We start from the raw sequence: 7,563 nt of genomic DNA, 5'->3' as shown, positions 1-7,563 counted from the left end.
TTGCAACTTGCTGTTCAGAAGAGATCTCCACCCCCTCGTACTCTTACGGATTTATGGACAGCCCTGCAGGTTTCATGATGTCAATTCCCTCCAGCACTACTTCAGACATTAGTCAAGTCCTTGCCACATCGTGTTGTGGCACTTCTGGATGCTCGCAGGCGCCCTACACTATATTAAGCAGCATTTCCGGTTTCTCTGGCTCTTCAGTGTATATGTAATCATTCCAATTTAAGTTGTTCTCATTGTAATTCCTAGGTTTTTAGCCTAATTGATAGCCTTTAAATTTGTGTGATTTAACGAGTAATCGAAATTTAACGGATTTCTGTTTGTATTCATGTGGATGACCTCACACTTTTCCTTATCATGACCTTACTATACTGTAAATTGCTTGCAAACAATCTAGGAGGACTGCTCATATTGTCTCCTAACAGATTTGGAGGAGCAGTGGGCCTATAAAACATCCTTGGGGAACGGCAGATATTACTCCTGTTTTACTTTATGCTTTTTCGTTGATTACTGCAAACTGCGACCTTTCTGACAGGGAATCACCAATCAATCCTCACAGCTGAGGCAATACTCCACAGCCACACAATTTGATTAGAAGTCTCCTGTGACAAATGGTGTCAAAAGCATTCTGGAAATCAAGAAATATGGAATCAATTTGAGATCCCCTGTCGACAGCACTCATTACTTCGAGCGAATAAAGAGGTAGTTGTGTTTCACAAGGGCGACATTGAGTATTGTTGTGACCTGTGCAAGTTTCCTGTCTCTTGGTACGGATCTTTCGTCGAGTGAGCTGTTGTATATGGCAGCTAAGTATGGGATTATCAACACATTCTGGAATAAATCTTATTGTTATGCCATCTGGACCAGAAGACATGCCTTTATTAAGTCGCCATACCAAAGATATCTACTCGTCCTGGCAGTTGTCCATGACTCCAGTTCTGCAATATTTACTTCATCTTCTTCGTTGAAGGAATTTCGGATTAAAGGCAACATCGAAGTCCGTGTGAAGTGTCGAGCTTCAGTAATACATCTCCAGTCTTGGAGAGTTTGTGACCTTTCAAATTTCGCATGCTTTTTTCGTTGCTCCTGTAACAGTGTTCAGGCCTGTTTTATGTAATATCGAGGATCAGTGCCTTATATTTTATTAATTTATTCAATATAAATCTCTCAGTTGCGTCAGATACTATTTCTTTGAATTTAAGCCACATCTGGTCCACACTTACATGGGTAATTGGGAAGGAGTAGATAAATATATTTTGCATTTACTTTTGGTGGATCTGGATGTTCCGATAGAGTGTCTTGCTACATCGACCTTGTGGTCACTAATCACTGTATCCGTCATCATGCTTCCTATCTGCCCAGGGCTATTTGGTGTGAAGAGGTGAATTACGTTTCGCAACCACCGACACTTTGCATGGGCTACGTAAGTCATTGTTCAATATAATTTTCGGAGAGGGCATTTTGTATAATTTCTGACAATGTTTCATATCTACCTTCAGCTTTCAGTATCTATTTCTGCCAACATATCGAAGGTAGATTGAAGTCACCATCAACAATTTTTGTCATGGTACTCAAGTTTTCTTCCAACAGTTCAGTAACTGAATTATCTGTGTTGGGGGAGATTGGTAGAAGTCGGCACAAAATTTGTCTCATACCGAATAAAGACGTTGGTGTGCAGCGTCGTAATTCTGTAATTACAGCTCTCTGGATGAAGTGTTGGCAGACATGCCAACACTGTTTTGTTGGAGGAGACCGAAATGCACGCTATAAGTTCACGCAGGCTGGCGTGAGGTCTGAAACAGGATACGTAATGAATGCTATAAAGAAAAGTACGTAGCTTCTGGAATACTTAACTTTAATCCACATTTGTAGAACATCGCTCTTGATGACACATTAATAGAATCTCAATATCACTTGAATACGGCGCCTTGCTAGGTCGTAGCAAATGTAGCTGAAGGCTATGCTAACTATCGTCTCGGCAAAATGAGAGCGTAATTCTCAGTGAACCATGGCTAGCAACGTCGGCTGTACAACTGGGGCGAGTGCTAGTACGTCTCTCTAGACCTGCCGTGTGGTGGCGCTCGGTCTGCAATTACTGACAGTGGCGACACGCGGGTCCGTCGTATACTAGCGGACCGCGGCCGATTTAAAAGCTGCCGCCTAGCAAGTGTGGTGTCTGGCGGTGACACCACACTGGAAGAACAAGAAATTAGCAAAAACTGGTTGAACAATAATATATAATGTGAAACGCTAACAGCTAAATATTTTCAACAGCTGCATGTAATATATCAGCTTTCAGAATGAGTGTACCATGCATGGCAAAACAATTACCAAGACTGCAGTTGGAAAGAACTGAATAACATTAAATAAAGCAAGGTGAGCAAAACTGTAAATCTAACTGTTTGTGTTTGTTTTGCTACCAAACTAGTGTGATATTGTTTAATCCCTAGACGCCATTTTGCAACTGTAATAACTCTGTAGCTATTTTTGTATTTGTTCCTTCCACTGTTCTTACATTAACTATTGTCATTTCTTAATTTTGGTAACTATCAAAACATTCGACTATTTTTATTTTGCTGTATTATTATTTGTTGTAATTGAATACGCAACGAAATGTACTTCTTGGTTATCTCTGTTCTTAATTCTAAATTTACTGAGTGTCGTTGTAGTGATTTCAAAATGAATCGTAGCTTCGTGTGGTAACACTGTAATTATGAAGGTTTTTGTTTTTTCTCTCCGCTAGCAGCATAGAACCCGCAAATAATCCCTCTCCTTGTTCAAACTCTAAACTGTACGATATACTGATAACATTTCGTCCATTACATTCCGTTGCTATCGCTATTTCAGACATACACATTACTAACGCGTCCATAATTACCTCGTAATATCCAGTATTCCTGCTAGATTCCCAAACCTCTGCAATCTCTTCTTCAGCGACAGTGGGATGAACAAAACTCTTGTCTTGCCTCAGTTACGCCTATTCCTAGATATGTGGATCATACTACGTCGCCACAGGTAGGTTCAACGTTGGTAAACACACTTCAGCAAAACGTCCGGAAATATCTTGTTAAAGAGAACATTCTAATATCAGTGTTTGTCGAACATTAGGAAGAACTTACCCATCTTCTCTAATTAAGGAGTGTCCTGCGTATGCAGAAAGTGACACATTGCAACGGCAGATATTTATTTAGTTATTGACCTCCGAAAGTAGCGACCGAAAGCGCCCAACATGTATTTCCTGCCACATTCAGTTGCCGGTACCTCGTAACTGGAACGTTAATCTGGCTGCTTTTTTTGTTATTGAACTAAAGGAGTGTTCTCTGGATTCTGCAGGAGTGGAACTGCGACGGCGAATATTTAGCGAGTTACCGACCGAATTTCGATGTCGAGGTCGCGCATCACTTTAACTTCCGCAAAATTTTGTTACCAGTAAGTCTTAATCGGCTCGTTAATATAGTTACTTTTTTCCACACAACACTGAAATATTAGTGTTTTATGGACGCCGATTTGGTGTGTAGCATCGTAATTATGTAATTACATCTCTCCGAATCTAATATCTGCTGAACTCCTTATCTAGATGTAATTCTTGTGTGTTAAGTTCCGTTTGAAAATAATTCTACGTTCTCAACTATGTTTGTTCGTTTTGTGGCAACGATTTTGTGCCTTCTATTAACTAAGTATCTCGCAGTTAAAGCTTCGTTATGTTTCAACAGCCGGCACTGCGCCTGCCAATTATACTGCCCCGCGGTGTAAATCGAAGATAACTCCAGGCCGTTTCAATTCTCCACGTAAACGTACCTTCAGACGTGCCACAAAAATTGAATATTGCAAACAATAGAGGCCGGCAATTTTTCCAGCACTATGCTGTAAACGGACAAAAGAGAATGTCAGTCATATTAATCACAGAGTAGAACTTTTATTCTTGTAGATCACAAAAAAAGTGGTATTAATTAACAGCATGAGAATCCATGGTGAGGTCACCACAGAAGTAGTTTAATTTGTTAGAGGTGATGCATAATGAGCGTGGATGCGAGGGATGAGTAACACCCACCATGGTTCAATAGCCATTTTAGAAAGATGCTATGAGAGCAAAATTAATTTCTTCAGATATTTAATCCCAGAAGTGTACACCAGGGCCACGTCGAAATTAACCCCCCCTCCCCCGAAAGGTCATAGTACCGAAACCTCATTTTTTATAAATCAAGCTCTGAGTAAATTCAAAGCCTCATTGATGTACAAAAGCTGAAAAAATCTTAAATGAGCACAAGGAGACTAGTGTAATAAATATTCAGTCAATTCAGAATTATAATTTGGCCAGCCGATCTAACAAAATATATTGTTGCGGTCTTCAGTTGAAGTGCTGGTTTGATGTAGCTCTCCATGCTACTTTATCCTGTACAAGCCTCTTCATCTGTGAATAACTACTGCAACTTAGATCCCTCTTAATCTGCTCCCGATTTTTACCCTCCACACTTCCCTCCAGTACTAAATTGGTGATCCCTTGATGTTTCAGAATGCATCCTATTAAATGATGCCCTCTTCTAGTCAGGTTGTGCCACAAATATCTTATCTTCCCAGTTCTTTTCAGTATCTCCTCATTAGTTACATGATCTACCTATCTAATCTTTGGCATTCTTCTGTAGCACCACAATTCAAAGGCTTCTCTTCTTGCCTAAACTGTTTATCATCCATGTTTCACTTCTATACATGGCTACATACCACACAAATAATTCAGCAAAGACTTAGTAATCCTTAAATCTACATCAATGTTAACAAATTTCTATTCTTCAGAAACACTTTCTTTGCCATTGCCGGTCTACATTTTACATCGTCTCTACTTCAGCCTTAATCAGTTATTTTGGTACCCAGATAGCAAAACTCATCTTCTACTTTCATCAGAGTCTCATTTCACAGTCAGTACCCTCAATATCACCAGATTTAATTAGACTACATTCCATTATTTTCGTTTTGCTTGTGTTGATTTTCATCTTATATTTTCCTGTGCAGACACTGTCTATTCCACTCAACTGCTCTTCCAAGTCCTTTGCTGTCTCTAACAGAATTACAGTGTCATCAGCAAACCTCAATGTATTTATTTCTTCTCCCTGAGCTTTAATTCCTACTACAAATTTTTCTTTAGTTTCCTTTACTGTTTGCTGAATGTACATATTGAATCAGATCAGGGATGGTACAACCTTTTCTCACTCCCTTCTCAAACCCCTCGACTCTGCCATCTGCTTTCTGTACAAGTTGTAAATAGCCTTTTGCTCCCTGTATTTGACCCCTTATATCTTCAGAATTTCAAAGATAGTATTCCAGTCAACATTGCCAAAAGCTTCCTCTAAGCCTACAAATACTATAAACACAGGTTTGCCTTTCCTTAACCTATCTTCTGGGAGAAGTCATAGGGTCAGTACTGCCTCGCATGTTCCTACATTTCTCCAGAATCCAAACTGATCTTTGCCTGGATCAGCTTCTACCAGGTTTTCCATTCTTCCTTAAAGAATTCATGTTAGTATGTTGCAACCATGACTTATTAAACTGGTAGTTTGGTAATATTCATACCCGCCAGCACCTTCTTTCTTTGGAATTGGGATTATTACATCCTTCTTTAACTCTCAGGGTATTTCCCTTCTCTATACATCTTGCTCATCAGGCGGAAGAGTTTTGACATGGCTGGCTCTCCAAAGGCTGTCAGTAGTTGTGACAGAATGCAGCTACTCAAGGGGCCCTTTTTCGACGTATTGGAGAGGCAATCACTAAAACAAAGGCGTTTTTCATTGTGACGGGATCTTCTCATGAATTTCGATCACCAGTTTTCTCCACCAATTGCGAAAACATTCTGTTGGCATCCACCTATATAGGGAGAAATGGTCATCACGATAAAATAGGAGAAATCAGGTCTCACACAGAAAAATTTAAGTGCTTCTTTTTCCCGTGTGCCATTCGAGAGTGGAACGGTAGAGAGACAGCTTGAAGGTGGTTCATTGAACCCTCTGCCATGCAATTTATAGTGGATAGCAGAGAAATCACGTAGATGTAGAAGTGTGTCTTTCAATGTTCTGCCAAATTCTTCTCACAGTATCATATCTCCCTTCTCATCTTCATCTACATCCTCCTCCATTTCTGTAATACTGCCTTCATGCTAATTTCCCTTATATAGACCCTACATACTCCTTCCACCTTTCCCTTCTTTGCATAGGGCTGGTTTTCCATCTGAGCCCTTAACATTCATACAACTACCTCTCTTTCCTCCAAAGGCCTCTTTAGTTTTCCTGCAGATAGTATCTATCTTTCCCCTTGTAAATATGCTTCTAAATGCTTACATTTGTCTTCTAGCCATTCCTGCTTAGCCATTTCCTGTCAACCTCATTTTTTAAATATTTGTATTCCCTTTTGCCTGATTCACTTTTATATTTTCCTTTTCAGTAACTAAATTCAATATTTTGTGTGTTATCCAAGAACTTTTACTAGACCTTGTCTTTTTGCCTATTTGATTCTATGCTACCATCACTATTTCATCTCTAAAAATTACCCATGTGTCTTCTACTTTATTCCTTTCACATGTTCAAGTTAATTGTTGCTTACTGCTCCCCCTAAAACTCTCAACAACCTTTGGCTCTTTCAAAAATGGTTCAAATGGCTCTGAGCACTATGGGACTTAACGTCTGAGGTCATCAGTCCCCTAGAACTTAGAACTTCTTAAACCTAACTAAGCTAAGGACATCACACACATCCATGCCCGAGGCAGGATTCGAACGGTTCCAGACTGAAGCACCTTGAACCGCTCGGCCACTCCGGCCAGCTTGGTTCTTTCAACTTATCCAAGTCCCATCTCCTTAATAGCCTACATTTTTGCAATTTCTTCAGTTTTAATATACAGAGTCTGCATATGCCCCTGGGAAAGTTTTACAGTTTGAAATCAGGTTCTGAAATCTCTGACTTTCCATTATATAAACAATCTGAAACATTCTGGTGCCACCAGGTCTCTTCCACATATACAACTTTCTTCCATGATTATTAAACCAAGTGTTAGTGATGATTAAATTATGCTCTGTACAAATTCTACCAGACAGCACCCTCTTTTCATTCCTTTCCTCAATTCCTTATTCACCTACTATTTTTCCTTCTCTTCCTTTTCCTGTTATTAAATTTTCATCTCCCTTAACTATCTGAATAGATCCTTTTATCTCATCATACATTTCTTCACTCTCTTCATCATCTGCAGAGCTAATTGGAATATAAACTAGTACTACTGTGGTGGGTGTTGGCTTTGTTTCTATCTTGGTTACAATAATGTGTTCCCTATCCTGTTCATAGTATTATAGCTTACCCACATTCCAACATCCTTATTCATTATTAAATCTACTCCTGAACTGCCCCTTTTTGATTCTGTATTTACAACTCTGCATTCACCTGACCGAAGTCCTGCCGCTCCTGCCACCAAACTTTACTAATCCCCACTATAACTTCAACCTACATCAGTATCCAGTTCCTCTATGATCTTCACAGTTAACTCATTTCTGATGCTCAGTGTTGATCTACAGGAATCTAATG

The sequence above is a fragment of the Schistocerca cancellata genome, chromosome 3 (genome assembly GCF_023864275.1).
Source record: "Schistocerca cancellata isolate TAMUIC-IGC-003103 chromosome 3, iqSchCanc2.1, whole genome shotgun sequence".
Classification (NCBI taxonomy): domain Eukaryota; kingdom Metazoa; phylum Arthropoda; class Insecta; order Orthoptera; family Acrididae; genus Schistocerca; species Schistocerca cancellata.
The sequence above is the reverse complement of the archived record's forward strand: the minus strand, read 5'-3'. Positions refer to the sequence as shown.